The sequence below is a fragment of the Oryctolagus cuniculus genome, chromosome 2 (assembly GCF_051225735.1).
Source record: "Oryctolagus cuniculus isolate XC-2025 breed Fujian yellow rabbit chromosome 2, ASM5122573v1, whole genome shotgun sequence".
Classification (NCBI taxonomy): domain Eukaryota; kingdom Metazoa; phylum Chordata; class Mammalia; order Lagomorpha; family Leporidae; genus Oryctolagus; species Oryctolagus cuniculus.
Genome location: NC_142868.1, coordinates 156,622,025 through 156,640,139, shown reverse-complemented (window position 1 = coordinate 156,640,139; position 18,115 = coordinate 156,622,025). Strand labels below are relative to the sequence as shown.

At 34.8% G+C, this 18,115-nt stretch overlaps 1 long non-coding RNA gene across 2 annotated transcripts in view; it reads right to left on the bottom strand.

Annotated features, from left to right (window-relative positions):
- LOC149128104 (uncharacterized) overlaps positions 1-18,115 on the bottom strand; it is a 182,282-nt gene that overhangs the window by 98,896 nt on the left and 65,271 nt on the right. The window contains exons 2-3 of one of the 2 annotated variants that reach the window (XR_016229686.1): positions 6,101-6,182; positions 488-1,577 (exon numbers count right to left, since the gene is read on the bottom strand). This is a non-coding gene — a long non-coding RNA (uncharacterized LOC149128104). Of the gene's footprint in view, positions 1-487; positions 1,578-6,100; positions 6,183-18,115 lie in introns of those variants that run through there. The other variant, XR_016229687.1, reaches the window with a different exon arrangement.

Genomic DNA, 18,115 nt, shown 5'->3' with positions numbered 1-18,115 from the left:
TGAGAATAGTAATACTAAATATCTAATTCAGGTGTTGGTAAGGTTAGATTATGTGTACTTATATGTGTGTATGTATATTGAGTATGTTTAAGGGTGCAGGTATATCTGGTATACAGTAAGGGCTAAATGACTATAGGGACTATTTATTAAACAAATGTTAATTAAGTACCTACGCTATATCAAGTACTGCTCTTAGCACCATAGATATAGTACCAAAGATAAAACAAAGATGCAGCCATTTAAAGCCTACCTTTTCAATTGTAATATTTCACTCTTATCATTGCTTATCTTTCATTTTGCCATGGAAAGAAGGCTTCTTTCACAGTAAAAACCACAACAACAACAACAACAACAACAAAAACAGAAATAGTAGAGCAGGATGCAAAAACATTTTGCTTTGGAAGATTTGCTTTATTTATTTTAATACACATGTAGAAAATATCTAAAATAAAATTGTAAAAATAATAAAGAGTAAGGCTCGGTCATATATTAGTTCTAGATAAATGTTGTGGCTTAAGAACATACGTCAGTAGTTCTCACTGAACTATTGACACCTCCTACTTTTTTATCATGGCAAGAAATATGCTTAAATCTTTACACAACACTTATCACTTTACATTTCTTTCTGCAGTTAGTCTAATGGGAGTTTACATATTCTAATAAATTGGGAATAGGTTTTTGATAGTTATCCAATGCAAAGACCATTTAAGATCAAACCAGTCTAGTACAATTATACTGATTTTATAGAAGTGAACAATGTCTTTTAAAATATTGATATAATCCTCGCTGTTTGAAAATTACTATAGAATTTATACTTATTCATCTTTTTTCACATAGACTGTCTTAAGTAGAATCAGGAAAATATTTTGGATAATGTGTTTACTCATTTGACTATTCCTCTTCAGGTAAGAGATTGCTTGACTTATGATAACTTTCGTAACAGGTAAAGATGAAAAATGTAATTTAAAGGTTATTGCGGGATAGCCATGTGGAACAGCAGGCTAAGCCACCACTGGGGACACCAGCATCCCATATGGGAGTGCTGGTTCTAACCTGGCTGCCCCACTCCCAGTTCAATTTCCTGTTAATGTGCCTGTGGAAGATGGCTGAACTACTTGGGCCCTTGCCACCCATGAAGGAGATCAAGATGTAGTTCCTGGCTCCAGGCTTCTGCCTCACCCAGCCTTGACTCTTGTGGTCACTTGGGGAGTGAACCAATGAATGGAGGATTGTCTCTCTTTCCCTCCCCTAACTCCTCCCCCTCTCCTTCTTGTACTCCCTCTCCTTCTGTCCCTGTGACTCTGCCTTTAAAATAAATCTTGAAAAAAATGGTTATTGTATTAGATAGTTTGTCTATTTGGCAAAACAAAGGAATTACACAATTTTATAGTTGAAAAACAATATACATCATTGAAGACATCAGCTTTCAAGTCTTTTAAAAACTGTTAAATTCTTTCTTATTTATAACAAAATGTATGCAGAAGTAAAATGAAAAAGAGATAAAAGGAAAGATGCTCCGATTGAAATGAAGTGAAGGCCTTGGAGCTTAATTCCCGTGGTGACTGCAATTGAATTCACTGCAAATGAAGAAGATTCAGTTTACATTCACTGGCCAGATTCAAGTATTTTCATTTCATATTAGATCAATTCTAGACTTGCAGTTGTTAAGTGAAGTGCTCAGAGAGCTAGTACAAACAGAACAGAGCCTGGAGTAGAACTAAGGTATCCAGATAGCTACTTAATTTTTCTTTTTTTCTCTTTACATTAAGAAATAGCATTTAGCACTATAATTAAATTGAAGGGTACATCAGGTAATGTACTGCCGTTCCATTGCCAAGGTCACAGTTTAAGTAGCGCATGTGCTCTGAGAGATATGGTTACAATCTCTCTGCCATCGTTTTCCCTCTGACCACAAGAGTTCATCTTTTCCAACATGAAAAGCACACTTATCCCTTACTACACATATCCAAATTTCATACCATTACTGTAGAAGCTCAAAATTTATGTTCCCACTATAAAGTACATCAGAGACTCCTTAGAGCCATGGCTTCAAATCATTTTTTGGTACTGTTACTCTTGATTTCACTCTAACTCACTAAAGAGATTATCTCAAATACTACACCCAACAAACAGTGGTGGGGTAGGCTTAGGATAACAGGTATAAATATTCATGTTCACAAAGTGGAAAATGGAAAGAATACAAGCAGCTACTTATCCATAGTCATTTAGAAAAACAGGCAACATGTTTTCAGGTTCTTGATTAGGGCTTAACCTTACATATTGGAAATAATTTTGCTTAGGTCTTGGTTTCTTAATCTGTCCTCTTGTTTCTGCCTTATGAGAGATCTTTTCTTTCCCATAAGAAATGGTTGTTGCTTGCTCCTGGAGTTTCTGAAATGACTTGTTTTTACACTGGGACAAGAATATAAAGATCTGTTTTCCGTTTCATGCAGCCTTATAACTTTAGATCATAGTAACAGCGTATTTTCATCCTCTTGTAAAAATTGGTGGGATCTCTAAAAATCTTTTTGGAGCCTCGTCCATTATATAGAGAGAATATTCTACCTTTCTTTGCTATGAACCCCTTTCTACTTGGATCATCTTTGCAGATTGTTGTGGGATCATATTGTTAGAAGCCTAGTTTGAAATGTATGTCTTTGAGATAGTTAAACAATCTTCTGTCTATTTTAAAGGGTGCACTATCCTAGGTCTTTCTGAGGTCTTATCAAAAGTTTTTGTAACCTCACCCTTTGTTTCATCTTTGCACACAACTATTTTTAAATTGCATCCTAGATGTAAAGGATATCCAGAAATTATGAATTTTAGCATCTTTGTCAATCAGATTAAAAATGAGGGAATTTTATTTTCAAATCCAGCAAGTCCTTGTTCCATTATGTGTAATGTTTCTTCTTTAGCTTATTTATCTTTTTTTTTTTTTTTTTTTTTTTGACAGGCAAAGTTAGAGAGAGAGACAGAGAAAAAGGTCTTCCTTCCGTTGTTTTACCCCCCAAATGGCTGCTACGGCCGGTGCTGCTCCTATCTGAAGCCAGGCACCAGGTGCTTCCTCCTGGTCTCCCATGCAGGTGCAGGACCCAAGCACTTGGGCCATCCTCCACTGCCTTCCCGGGCCACAGCAGAGAGCTGGACTGGAAGAGGAGCAACCGGGACAGAATCCGGTGCTCCAACCGGGACTGGAACCCAGTGTGCTGGCGCCGCAGGTGGAGGATTAGCCTAGCGAGCCACAGCGCCAGCCTATCTATCTATCTATCTTCTTATTTTATTACAGACAGAAGAAATTGGGCATGTCATGCAACATTTTACCTAAAAATCTCTTTAGCTAACTCATAGAATGCATTGAAAATATTTTCCACTTTGCCTATCGTCACAGGTAAAGTGTGACTCAGACTTCAGTCAACATGCAACAAGAGACTTTTATTCTCCATCATCTAATTGCATGTTCTTCTGACTCTTTAAAGACATCATCAGGATTCATTCGGTTTTTGCTATAAAAATCAATGAACTCTATCATTTGCAGCAAAATGGTTGGAACTGGAGAACATCATGTTAAATGAGATAAGCCAGACACAGAAAGAGAAATATGGCTACTTCCCCTTTAAATATGGGAGCTAAAATTAGAGAGAAAAAAAGGCAAGGGAAGGGGAGAAGAAATAAATGCTTGTTTTTTTCAGTTTTGATGCAAATATTTTGTATTTTGTCAAACGTTGTTTTAAATATTTGTCAAATATACTTACAATTATAGACTTACCATGGAATTATAGACTACTATAGCTTTTTTTTTTTTTAAAAAAAAAGACTATTTGAAGATATTTCATAGATTAATCCTTCCTTGTCTTATTTCTCATGTGGATATTAATTTCCTATACTGGATTTTGCCCTTATTTGTTTCTTATTGGTACATGGCAATCCTCTTGATTGTATATGCTGATCATATACCCAGTAATCTTGCTTAATTCTCTCATTAGTTTGCATTTATTTTTGGACTATGTTAGATTAACTCTGTATACAATAGTGCCATCCATATATGTCAACAGTCTGTGGCATAAAAGCTGATTTTTATTCCTAAATGAATTAAAGCTATGTGATGCCAAAAGAAATAAAATATACCCATAATGTTAAAAAAAAAAAAAAAAACAGAGCTAGGAAACTGATTTATCTGCCAGTTGATGATGGCTATGGTCAGGAATCCCACTGTCATCTCTCACTGTGGCATGATTTTACTGCAGTATAGTGGCTTGTTTCAACAGCACTTTCAAAAAGAGAAATTTCAAAAATCTGTGTTGCCTTTGATGACCTGACCTCAGATATCACTATCATCACTTTCACTATGCTCTGCCAGTCAAGGCTGTGCCAACATGTAGATACAAGAAGAAAGGACTAAAGTGCTTGCTCTAGGTGAAGAAGTGATAAGGCCAAATGATAAGTTTAAGAGTAATGTATACAGTGTCAGGATGTCTTTGAAAAAGGCAATTTTCATAACCACTTGCCACCAAGTGTCAGCTGTATAGTACCAGACAGAAGTAGGGAAGCACAATGGAAAAATTAGAATCATGACATTAAACCATTTCACATTACATGGATGAAACAGCTTGATGTATTTTATTAAAAATAAAAAATAAAAATTTCACAATACAGCTATTTGAAAAACTGGCTACCTCAATATTTCAAGTCTGAAAATAGATGGATCTAATAAAATGTATGATAGTTACTTGTGGGAGAAAGTAAATACTTCACAACAAATGAGAAAAGTCATATTCAGTGTGAGAAATAAATATTTCACACTCTCTTGTAGAGATAAAATGGCCTGAATACAAAAAGAATGACTTCCCTAATAAATTCTACCACAGCAGTATGACAAAACATAATTTCTGAAACTAAATTTTATGACTTTTAGCCCTCTTTGCTTATGTGTTCTTCCTCTTTTTTTCCAGAGACTTAATTGTAAGATAAAATAAAAAATAAAGTAAAACTAATTGTTTCAAATTTTGCAGCTACTTTTAGGAATATTTATATATGAAATGTGTAAAATTTGTATACCTTAAATAAAATTTTAAAAGTAAATAAATAAAAAGAGAGTGAAATCTTCCATTGACTGGTTCACTCCTCAAATGCCTGTAAATGGCAGGGCTGGGCCAGCCAGAAGCCAGGAGCACAGAACTTGGTCCATTCCCCTACATAGGTGTCATAGGCCCAATTTCTTGAGGCCACACCTACTTTTTTCCCAAGATGCATTGAGACAGATGTCCAAAGCAGCAACTGAACCTGCTGTGCCACAATGCTTCTCATATTATTATATTATTTAAAATTTTGTTCCAGTACCAATCATATTACAATGAATATTTTAGATATTTCTTATCATTTTTTCTGAGAAAACATGATCACAATTAAGTCCTCAATCTTCCATATAATTTATTCCCACAAAATATGTCACAATTTTCATTTAACCAACTTTCCTTTACACGTTATTATGAGAATAGAACACTATAAAAAAGCTACATAACTTTCTCATGTTAGTTTTCTATCTGTTAGGGTCCCTGATTACATTTCAGAGATGGCTCCCAGTTCCTTGAGAAAGACATTCCTAGGTGTAACATTTGCAGGAATCTGGCAGAAGACCTACATTTTAGGACAGTGAAGGCATTTAGAAGGAAAAGTTTCTTGAAATAAATGCTCAAGTAAAGACAGGACAGGGGACCATGGTAAGGAAGAAACCAACCTAAAGTTTAGTAAAGCAGAGGGGAATATAAGGACACACTGGTCACCATATAATCTAGCGTTACAGAATAGCATTTTACCATATGGGCAGTGAAAAGCAATTAAACATTCATTATGCCTGAGGAGAATTTTCACCATTTAATGGAGGGTGCTAAGGCTGCTAAATGTCTTGCAAAACATGAGATAAGCTCACATAATCAAGATTTGTTCTACTCTAAAGGTCAATAATGCATCTATTGAGAAATGATGAAATCCAGTTTTTTAAAGGGATATGTTCAAAGTTTGTAGGACTGGAGATGTTAATAATTAGGAGATTATTGCAATCACTGCTTTAATATGCCATATGACAAAATATATTTTTACTTACTATTCCATGTATCAGGATACATTTTTTTCCACATCTTTCAGAAATACGTTTCCAAGTATTGAATGGCTGATTTCACCTTCTTCTGTAAAGGGTACCAAAATACATAATTCAAATTATGCCCAAGTATTAGTGCTTGATTTCTCACAAATCCTTGAGATGTCTATGCATATTAAAATGATTAAAAATGACATAATTGAGAAATGGAGCCCCCAAATAATTGAAATTTATTTATAAGCTTTTCGTGCTATGCTTTTCTCATTTTTCACAAAGTTCTATCTCAGCTCTATTTCTGTAAGATACATTTTGCATAGGTTAAATCATGTGTGAAGAATACGCTGTCAATACTGTCAACTCCTCAGTAGCTCCAAACAATAGGATTGGCATGGGTTGATGTGACTGGGTTATTTATCTTTGTTTCACTGTTATTTCTTTTTAGTGATATTATCAAATATTTCCCTCTATAGAGAATCTCATAAGTCTTTATTATATTTGAGCAGACTGAAAAACCCAAAATATCATTGCATGTACATAATTAACAATTTTAAACTTCTTCTTATGAGTTAGAGGTTAATTAGCATGGTATCTTGGGTATTTTTTGCTATTTATCAAACATACATACTTATATTATATTACTAAATACTGGATATGTTCCACTTGATTCTAATATCTCCCATTTGAAATTTAATAAGCTTCCTTTTCCTCATATCTTTCTTCTTTTAAATATTTTACCCTCTACTTTTAGTTCTTTTCTGTGTTAGGCAAAATAACAGTCTCCAAATATACATATGAGTCAGAATCTATAAATATTTTATAATGCAAAGGAGACTTTGCAGGAGTGATTAAAGGTTCAAATGAGCTTAGTCTAATCATTCGGGCCCTTAAAATTAGAGGGACTTTTCCAGCTGGGCTAGACAGAATAATATTATGATTCTCAGGAAAAAATAAAAGAAGATCAAAGAAAGATACAAGGTTGAGTGAACACAATGAAAGACGACATGAACCAAATGAGGTTGGAAAAGATAGAAAACAAGTTATACTTGAGAACCACCAGAAAAGAACATGGTGCTACACATACATTGATATGAGCCCAGTGAGACATAGTTTATATTTTTGAGCAACAAAGCAAAAATAATACATTTGTAATGTTATGGTTCAAAGTTTGAGGAAACTTGTTTTTTGAAGCATGGAACACTAGTACACTTTTATAATCAACTTTTATAAAAGGCATCTCTTGTTTCTGTCAATGTTAACTCACTTTGAACTTTCTGTTTTACCTGCTGTTGGGCTTGTGCCCTAACTATATACTTTGTCTCTTCTGTAGAGGAACTGTTTTGTTGTTGTTGTTGCTGTTGTTAGTGTTGTTCATACTATTTGTTGAACTCCACTTAGTGTAGGGTTAACCTTATGATCATTAAGTAAACTGAAAATAGATCTTTGTAAAATTTTAAGAGTATGAATAGGAGAGGGAGGAGAAAGAAGGGTTGGAGCCTGGGCAGGAGGGAGGGTAGAGTGGTAAGTATCACTATGTTCTTAAATCTGTATATAGAGATTGCATTAAGTTGACAGAGTAGGGAGAGAGCTTACTGCTCTAATGTAGAAGATAGTTTCAAAAAAGGAGAGAGAGTGTAATCCCAGGGAAGAGTTAGGAAGGAAACAGCAGAGGAAACTCCACACAAGTTAGAGGGATATAGTGGACCTACATAGAGGGTATGGACATGCACAACTCAGGACCCTAGCAGCCAAGAGCCTCTACATCAACTTTGGAGAGCTTTGGAGAGCTTTGGAGAGTGTGTGGTAAGACCAGACTGCAGCAGCCCAGGCCACTGGCAATAAAGCTGCAGGAAGAGCCTGGAAGGGATTGGGCTTGGAGCTCTGTGGGGGACAGTGTACCTGACGAACTAGAGGAGAAAAAAATGGGGGAGCCTGTTTCTCGCTCCCTAATAACCCTGCAACAGCATCCTGTAACAAGCTGATAGAGAATGGGCACCATTTTGGACAAATGTAATGTCTGCGCCAGCTCGTGTACATGCCCAACAACAAGACAAGTGGAGTCCCCTGGGTCTGGCAGGGAGAAGTGAGGAGGTGCTGTATGCTCGTGACTGGATCCAAAGTACTCCACTAAGAAACAATTAGAACTCATAGAAGAGTATGGTAAAGTAGCAGGGTATAAAATTAATACACAAAAATCAACAGCTTTTGTATAGAGGAACAATGCCATAGCTGAGAAAGAACTTCAAAGAACAATCCCATTCACAATAGCTACAAAAAAAAAAATCAAATGCCTTGGGATAAATTTAACCAAGGATGTCAAATATCTCTATGATGAGAATTACAAAACCTTAAAGAAAGAAGAAGAGACCAAAAAATAATGAAAAATTCTTCCATGTTCATGGATTGGAAGAATCAGTATCATCAAAATGTCCACTCTTCTGAAAGCAATTTACAGATTCAATGCGATACCAATCAAATTATTAAAGACATTCTTCTCAGATCTAGAAAAAATGATGCTGAAATTCATATTGAAATACAGGGGACTTTGAATAGCTAAAGTAATCTTATACACAAAAACAACAAAGCAGAGGTGTCACAATACCAGATTTTAAGTCATACTACAGGGCAGTTATGATCAACCAGACAGGTACTGGTAGTAAAACAGATGAATAGACCAATGGAACAAAATAGAAATGCCATAAATCAATTCTTCCACAAAAATCCACTCACAATGGATTAAAGACCTAAATCTATGACCCAATATTATCAAATTATTAAAGAATTTTGGAACAATCCTGCAAGATTTTGGCACAGGCAAAGAGTTCTTGGAAAAGATCCCAGAGGCACAAGCAATCAAAGCCAAAATTAGCAAATGGGATTACATTAAATTGAGAAGCTTCTGTACAGTAAAAGGAACACTTAGGAAAGTGAAGAGGCAACAAACAGAATGGGAGACATAATTTGCAAACTATGCAACTGATAAAGGATTAATAACCAGAATATATAAAGATGTTGAGAAACTCAACAACTCAACAACAACAACAAAACAAACAACCCAGTTAAGAAATGGGCAAAGGATTAAAACAGACATTTTTCAAAACAGGAAATCCAAATGGCCTACAGACACATGAAAAATGTTCAGGATCACTAGCCGTCAGGGAAATACAAATCAAAACCACAATGAGGTTTCACCTCACCCCAGTTAGAATGGCTTCCATACAGAAATCAACAAACAACAAAAGCTGCCAAGGATGCGGGTGAAAAAGGTACCCTAATCCACTGTTGGTGGGAATGTAAATTGGTAAAGACACTATGGAATACAACATAGAGGTACCTCAGAAATCTGTATATAAACCTACCATATAACAGCCATCCCACTCCTGGGAATTTACCCAAAGGAAATAAAATCAGCATATGAAGGAGTTATCTGCATCCCTATGTTTACTGCAGCTTAATTTACAATATCTAAGATGTGGAATCAACCCAAATGCCTGTCAACTGAAGACCGGATATAGAAATTATAGGATATGTACACCATGGAATATTACACAGTAGTAAAACAAAATGAAATCTGGTCATTTGCAACAAAATAGTTGAATCTGGAAAACATCATACTTAGTAAAATATCCAATTCCAAAGGGACAAATATTATATGTTCTCCCTGAACTGTGATAACTAATAGAGCACCTAAAAGGCAATCTGTAGAAGTGAAATTGACATTTTGAGAAGCAACAACTTGAAGAGTCCTTGTCTTGACTGTTGAGGAACAATTTCTTTTTTTCATACTATTTGTTGAACTCTTTACTTAGAATAGAGTTAAACATATGTTTATAAAGTCAATTGAAAATAGATCTCAGTAAAAAAAAAAAAGAGTGGGAATAAGAGAGTGAAGAGGAAGAGGGGTTGGAAGTATGGATGGGAGGGTGGGCACGCTGGGAAGAATCACCATGTTTCTAAAGATGTAATTAGGAAATATATGAAGTCTGTAACTGCAAAGCTGCATCCATTCCTATGGACTTATTTCTAAGGGTACAGTTTACAAACTTACCATAGGACCCCTAATCCCCTTAAGCTGGGTGCTAAAAATACCATCTTAAGTGTTAAAGTGATTTTATGAATAGGATTAAGTATCTGGTAATAATAACAGATAGAATTAAAAAGGAGTGAATGCTCCAATGTGGGAAGCAGTCCACACAATAGACTCATAGAATGACAATTGCTTTAAGTAGCACTTTGACATTAGAATCAGCCCTTAAGGCATTCTGACCTGGCTGAAAATTTCATGAGAGCATTTCAGGCATGGAAAGCCATGACACTGTGGCAAAAAATGTCCTATATGAAGGACCTCGGAGGGTGAGACCCCAGTAGAAAGAAGTGGTAATCAAAGAATGTACTTTTCTCTAAAGGGGAGAGAAAACTTCCACTTTGCTTATGGCCTTGTCTAAAAACAGATGGAGTTTGTGGATTCAAAAGGTTTCTATAGACTGGGAACCTCATGTCAAGAGCCTTGGGTGATCAGTGATGTCATACATACAAATGTTTGTTAAATTAAAAACAGGAGTCACTGTGCACTAACTTCCTATGCAGGACCTTTGTCCTCAAAGAATTGTATTATAGTTATGTCTAAATGCTCACAAAAGATGTATCATTCTCAGGTGCTTCTTTAAAGTTAATTAAGTTTCTACAAAAAAAAAAAAAAGTGAAATTAACTTCAAGATGCAATGACTTTGAACAGCCCTTGTCTCAACTGTTGAGGAACAGTCCCCTCCCCCAAACTCCGCAATGGAAATTGTTGAACTCTAAGTATAGAGTTGGTCTTCTGTGTATAAAGTTAATCGGAAATGGATCCTAGTGGAGAATGGGACTGAGAGTGTGGGCAGGAGGTTGGGTATGGTGGGAATAATCACTATATTCCTAAAGTTATACTTATGAAGTGCATGAAGTTTTTATTACTTAAATAAAAGGTTTCTTTGGGAAAAAATCTGTATATATGAAACTTTTATAACAAAATTTTAAAAAAGTGTTTTCTTTGTATGAGGTAAATTTTTCTCATTACTTTTCAGACACTGATATTTCTGTAGATGTTGATAAAATACCTCTGGCTTATGAATAGAAATTTCTCTTTAATGCTATTTCTATCACAAGATATTTAATAAAATGGAAGCACTTATTTTGAAGGGAATTTAATTACTTCTTAACATATTACACAATTTACTTGCTTGCAAACATCAGATAAGGCCAAATTGTATTGAGAGCACTGAAGAATTTGATTATTGTATGTTTTTGAGTATATAAAGAAGATGTCTTGGAAAGTAAAAGATACATTTATCACATTTACCCAACCTCCCTATTAACCACTAACTGCAAAGTACAAGACTGAAATACAACAGGATCATGCAGTTGCCAGTTTTCAGAAATGCATATTGAAGACCCTGCATATCACTACTTTTAATTCCAGATGCAAACCTCATGCATATTTAGCACATTATCACCCTATCTCAATTTGTATTTTACATAAACATAGAGATTTGGCAAGTGTATTCCTATTGTCAGGCAATATTATCACATTGACACCAAATCTAACATTTTAGAACTTGGTTATTTTTTGACTAGTGACTAAGAATGGTAAGGGCAGAGTGGTGAATCAAATTCAGCAAACTGAAGAGAAAGATGTATAAAAATGAGAACATCACCACTGCAGGGGGTGTGGTTTCTGAAATGAACTTGACTGTAAAGGAATGGCATGCTTTTGTAGAGCAATGTGATATGTGGGAACATAATTCAGCAGAATTCAGCATTTCCATTCCTTGATTTTTTTTTTATGTTTGGAGCCTTCAGAGTCCTGTCTTGAGTTTTTATGAAATATGCACATGTTGTTGTATGTCATATGACAAATTTTACAGCACATATACAATTTGTTGTTGTTCTATAGTCACTCTACCATATTATCAAATATGAGAACTTATTGTACTTATCAAATTGTATTTGGAAATTGTTATTCAGCCTCTCCCTGTCTTCTCTCCCCACTCCCTTTCCCAACCTCTAGTATTCACAGTTATACTCTCTTAAATTGCTTATTCTATGATGCATCAATTCTTTCTGCCACTGGATTATTTTTGAGAAAAATCCAAATCTCATCATTCATTTATAAAACTAATTATGTTCTTTTAAAGTCATGGCTTACATTTTAAATTATAACCACCATACCATCATATTCAGAAATCAGAATTAGTAATTTAAAAGCTTCACTTAAACACTGAATGTCTATATTTCCTTTATTGACATATAAGTTTCCTGTAACTCTTTCTCCATTTCCTCCTTTTTTAAAAAAAATTCACTGAAATGAGTTTATTCTTAACATTTTAATTTATATCTATATTTGTTAGCAAACTATTGTTAACCAAATATTGATAATTTCTTATTTTTTGTTTTTGTAGTTTTAATCTATAAAATAAATACATTGATTTTATCTTTTAAAAGGAATGCAGCATTATTTGTATATTAAATTATTATTTAATTATTTGTATATTATTTGTATATTAAATAAAAAATTCTAATTCCATTTATAAAAGTAAAATCTATGCCATTGGAAAGACTTGAAAGGCAGATAGAGAGAGAGTGAGACAGTAACAGCAAGAGCAAGAGTGAATCTCACATTGGCTGGTTCATCCCCAAATGCCCACATCAGCTAGGGCTGGTTCAGGGTGAAGCCTGGAACTCTGAGTCTCCCACATTGTTGGTAGGGCTCCAAGAGCTTCAGTCATCATCCATTGCCTCCCAGGATACATTAGAAGGGAGCTGGTTTGGAAGCTAAGTACTAAGTTAAGTACCAGCTAAGCTCGTACTCTCATATGGGATCCTGGTGTTGCAAGCAGTGGCTTACCTTGCTTTGCCACACACTTTCACCAGACAACTGCTTTTTCAATACTCAACTGATGTCTTAGATACAATGTAATAGGGAGGCTATTCTCCCCTTTTCTCTTCTATTCAACTGCCATGGTATGGGTTGTCAACTTTTGAATTTCAATACATTTTTTTTTTCTCTTTCTGTTTCCTTCCACAATTAACATTCCTTTTTTAAAAAAGATTTATTCATTTATTTGAAAGTCAGAGTTACACAGAGAGAAGGAGAGGAAGAAAGAGAAAAAAAGAGAAGTCTTCGTTCCACTGGTTCACTCCCTAGTTGGCTGCAATGGCCGGAGCTGGACCAACCCCAAGCCAGGAGCCAGGAGCTTCTTCCTGGTCTCTCACACAGGTGCAGGGAATTAGGCCATCCTCTGCAGCTTTCCTAGGTGCATTTGCAGGGAGCTGGATTGGAAGTAGAGCAACCAGGACTTGAACTGGCACACATACGGGATGCTGGCACTATAGGCAGCAGCTTTACCTGCTATGCCACAGCACCGGCCCTTCCACAATTAGCTTTCTAAGTCTCTAGTGTATTTAAGGAATTTACTCCAATTTACTTGGGTCAGGAGGTGACCTTGCAGAATCCTCTGACATAGTCAGATATTGAGATTCTCACAATAATCCCCCCCCCTTTTTTTTTGGTCAAGTAAGCTGAGTTAGAGAAAAACCCAAAAGAATGGAATAAATGGTTTAATAGCCCATTTTCAAAGTATTTTTCTAATGTGTATTTTCAGAAGAAAAATTAAGTTTAAGATTGAAATAAAATGAGTTTGCATGTTTAAGTACCATTCAGCAACATAAGAGAAAGTAACTAGACAATCTTTGCTAATAGTTTTCAGTTTCTACATAGCTTCCATGTTAGAATTCCCTGCCTCTGGTGAGAGTGAAAACTTTGAGCTCTGACAAATTTTCCATTTTACTACCACAGCCATCTTTCTCCAAACTCCCGTAACACATAAAACCACTCTAAAATCCTTACTTTTTCATGAAAATACTTCACAGAGAGATTCTCTTAATTTAACTAAAGAAAAAAATTATGAGCTTGCTGTTAATATGATCTTGTTGCTAAGATATTCAATCTCCACTGCTTTGGCTTTGGCATTATAGGGTCTGAAGGATGTAACTCCTGCCAATATCCCACTGCCAGTAGTGTCCCTAAACAGCCTGGGATGCATTTGCCACCATTTACATCAAGACACTACCCTGCACCCAACAAAGATACAAGCCACGGGGGAAACTTGCTCAAGTAAGGCTAGGGGCCATGTCTACAAACTCTGCAGTCCTTGAACAACCAAAGCCTTTATCAGAGTCCCCCATCAATGGTCGAGCTTGTCCCTGAGGGTTTAGAGGACAAATCCACTGCACTCTATCATTCTTGTCATTGGAGGTCCCCACTGCAAGCAGCATCTACCCTTGTGGGGCTTGAAGATATGTTCTGGTCTATGACCCTGGCACTGCTCTTTGGGTTCTGAGGTATAATATTTTGGCAGCCTACATACACTGAAAAGTTACACTACTACCTCTACAAACCTATGCAATCTAAACCATTGGGACAGTTACAGACATACTAAAATTGATTAAGCTGAAAAATTCACTTGGAGATTACATCTTTGTTTATACTGAAACCCAAAGTAAAAGCCCTCTCCAAAAAATATTTGATTCATCTACAATGAAAATTCTTTTCCTTGGAAAATTCTCCCATAAAATTAGAAGAGGTGACTGTTATACTACTTGTGCAGGTTTTGATTTAGGAACATAATAAGCAAGAAAAAGCAAGCCAGCATGATACCGCCAAAGAATAATAATTATACATTAACTTTGTAGCAACAGACCCTAAAGAAAAGTAACTTGAAGAAATAAAACCTAGAAAATAATTCAAAAGAATGATTCTATGGAAATTCAGTGAGATACACAATACAAATAGACAATTCAACAAATGTAGGAAAACAAGGAAAACAATTCATGATAGGAATGAAAAAGTCAACAAAGAGATAGAGCTCATGAAAAAGAACAAAATACAGTAACTCAAATAAAAAAGTGGAGTTGAGAATGTCAACAACGAAACCGATCAAAGAAGAATTTCTGAGCTTAAAGATAGGTATCTTGGAATAACTGAGTCAGATAAAAATTCAGTTAAATAAATAAATAAAATGAAGAAAATCTGAGGCCTTATGGGAAACCATTAAACAAATACTCAAATTATGAGGATTTCAGAAAGTAAAGATATCAGAAAAAGTAAACAAACAAAAAAACCCCAATCTTTTATTGTGGATGTTTTGCTCATAGGTGTAGTTTTCCTTACTTTACGCAAAATTAAAACATGTGACTCCCACTTCCATATTTTCTTTTACCCTTCACTCTTTTCAGAGCCTCATTGCTGGAAGCAAGATTTTCAAGTTCTCCATTCCAGGGCTATCAAGTGTTCCAATAATCTTTCTCCCTTACCATAATACTTTTTCTACTTTCATTTCTATAACAGTGTAACTTTTAAATGTAGCAAAATTTTCCATATTACTGTGATGATTAGTGAATAAACAAAACTCCTCATTTAAGGAATAAGTACCATTTACTGGTTGGTGTTTTGTTATGCCATTTTGTAACATTCTCAGAACCATTTTTTGTAATCCTCATCATCTCTAAAGAGCACATTCATACCCTTTTGCAGATAGTCTAGAAAGACTAAATAAATTGATAAGATGAATAAAAATTACAAAATGGCAAAGCTGGGTTTTGAAAACAGAACTGCTTGATTACAAGCCCCAGGATTCCCACATCACCCCACCTACATCTTCCATATTAAGTCTCTTTACCCAAAAAACCATCATAGACATTGAATAAATCTGTCTTCTTCTATCCATACATTCTTATGGTATAAAGTATCTTACATATGCATGCATTTGGCAAGCAGAAAACTGCTGTTACAAATGCCAATTACAATTTCACAGGATATTTGTAGATTTGGTAAATGGCAAAATTTAGCTTTTAGCACATCCAAAAGAGAACTCGGTATCATAGTCTATCTTCTGACATTCTAAAAAAATAGAGAATTATATTTTTAGAATGATAAACGTGTCTTAGCAGTATGTTGCCAACAAACCTTTTGAGTTAGATTTCAAATATATCATATTAAAATTGCTTTAGGAATTATTGCTATGAAGACAAAATTTGAACTTAATGAGTATTTCCTGAGCAGCAGACAAATCTGCAATGGAGAGTGTAGTACTGAATTTTTGTTTTAGTTAACAACTTTAAAAATTGGGCATTTTTTCACATCTATAAGGATTAAGTTGCTTCCCTCAGTAAGAATGGAAATGTGACTAATTTTAGTTAATTCTTTGTCCATTAGCTAGTGTTCTCTACTACATTATTCAGTTGTCTGCCTGAGTATCACAATGATGAACAACCATGATGAAGAAATGTTTTAAGAACAAAACCAGCCTAAGACAACAAGCATCACCCTTTCCTATTGGCCACATGGTAAGAACAGGTGAGTTACTGGGTAACTATTAATGGCAGGGTAGCCTCTTATTCTCCAAATATGAAAAGAATTCATCTGAATGTCCTGCAGAAAAATAATGATGAATTTCATAAAGTAGAAAAATTAATTATTAAATCTGTGCTCCTAAAGACCTTCCAACTAAATAATAAATATTTCAAGTTGTATTTTGACCTTTTCAGCACCCCTCACATAGTCTTCCTTTCTTTTACAAAATGCTACAGAGAATGGAAGTGTTGTCAATTAAGGAAAAAGGGTGTTTGCATCAACCTTTTCATGTGTGGAATTTAATGACATTTTAAGGTTAAAAGTAAAAGTCAAACATTGATTTTTTAGTGTCTTTCTCTAATGCAGCTAATGAATAGAGATTCCAATAAAAGCCTTTTAATCCTTTTAAGACCTTCCAGTATCAAAAGACTTATTTTATTGCCATTTTTTTCCACTGGCAAAAATTTAGGACAGAAAGAAATGCCAAGTCAAGATGACCTGGAGAAATCAAATACAGAAAATCTTGACATTATGTGTTCTAAAGTAAAGTAAATTAGATGATTTACCCACATGTGTTCACTTTTGAGAAATGAGAAATATAGAAATTCAAAATTCAAACAATATTCGATAGGATGCTGATTATTTTTGAGATGACTGAAATGATACTCATTTCTTTTACTATACCTAAAAGTTTAATTCTTTTTGTACCCAATATTTGCTGTTTTCTACAAAACCAGAAGGATTAATATACTGGATGATAATAGAAAAAAGAGTATACAAAGAATCTGTGATGTTTGATAAATGGATATCTGGCATCTTATACCATTCAAAAATTAATAAAAAGTAAGTTGGTGCTATATCACAGCTTAATATTTCATAGGCAGTTTGTGTACAGAAGGGAGCCAGAAGAATCCTTCGAACAAAATTCAGACCATAGAAATCCTGGTGTTTGAACACTCTATTAGAAATCTAAAAATAACTGATCTTCCTCAAACAAGTGATATGGATTGATGATTCTTAGGTGCAATGACATCACAGTTTTCTTAAAAAATTCGGTTTACATTGATTTTTCATTTGGTACATGAAATAAACTAGCTGATAATATTCATAGTAGATAGATATAATTGTGTAAGGGCTCTCTTATTAAGCAATGTGCTTAATTCTATGATATTTAAGTTGGAGAGCTATTGGTTTTTATAGACAGAGTTAAATGCAATAATAATGAATATCTTTCATAAGAACGCTTTCCGTGATTGTTTGTTCTATGTCTAGACTCAGGATATTTTTTCAAAAAGTGAATTTACAACAGACTTTCAGAACCTTCCCAGTAGTGATATCTAAGTTGAGTCATACATATCAAATAGCTGTTAGCCAATTCAAGGTATTGGAGGTGGGTAGCAGAATTAAGAGAAGGAACAGCCTATTTGAAATCCCAGGAAGAGAAAGCATGACACACTGCAGAACTAAAGGCAATTCAATCTGGTAGGAAAACCATAGGTTAAGAGAAAAAGTTGCAATAATCAAGGTTAGATTGTTAAGTAGCAATTTTGGTAAGAAATATAAAATTTATCTTCTAGGATACAGAGAGAATTGTCAAAAGGTTTAAATAAGGAATACATTTGTCAGGCTACATT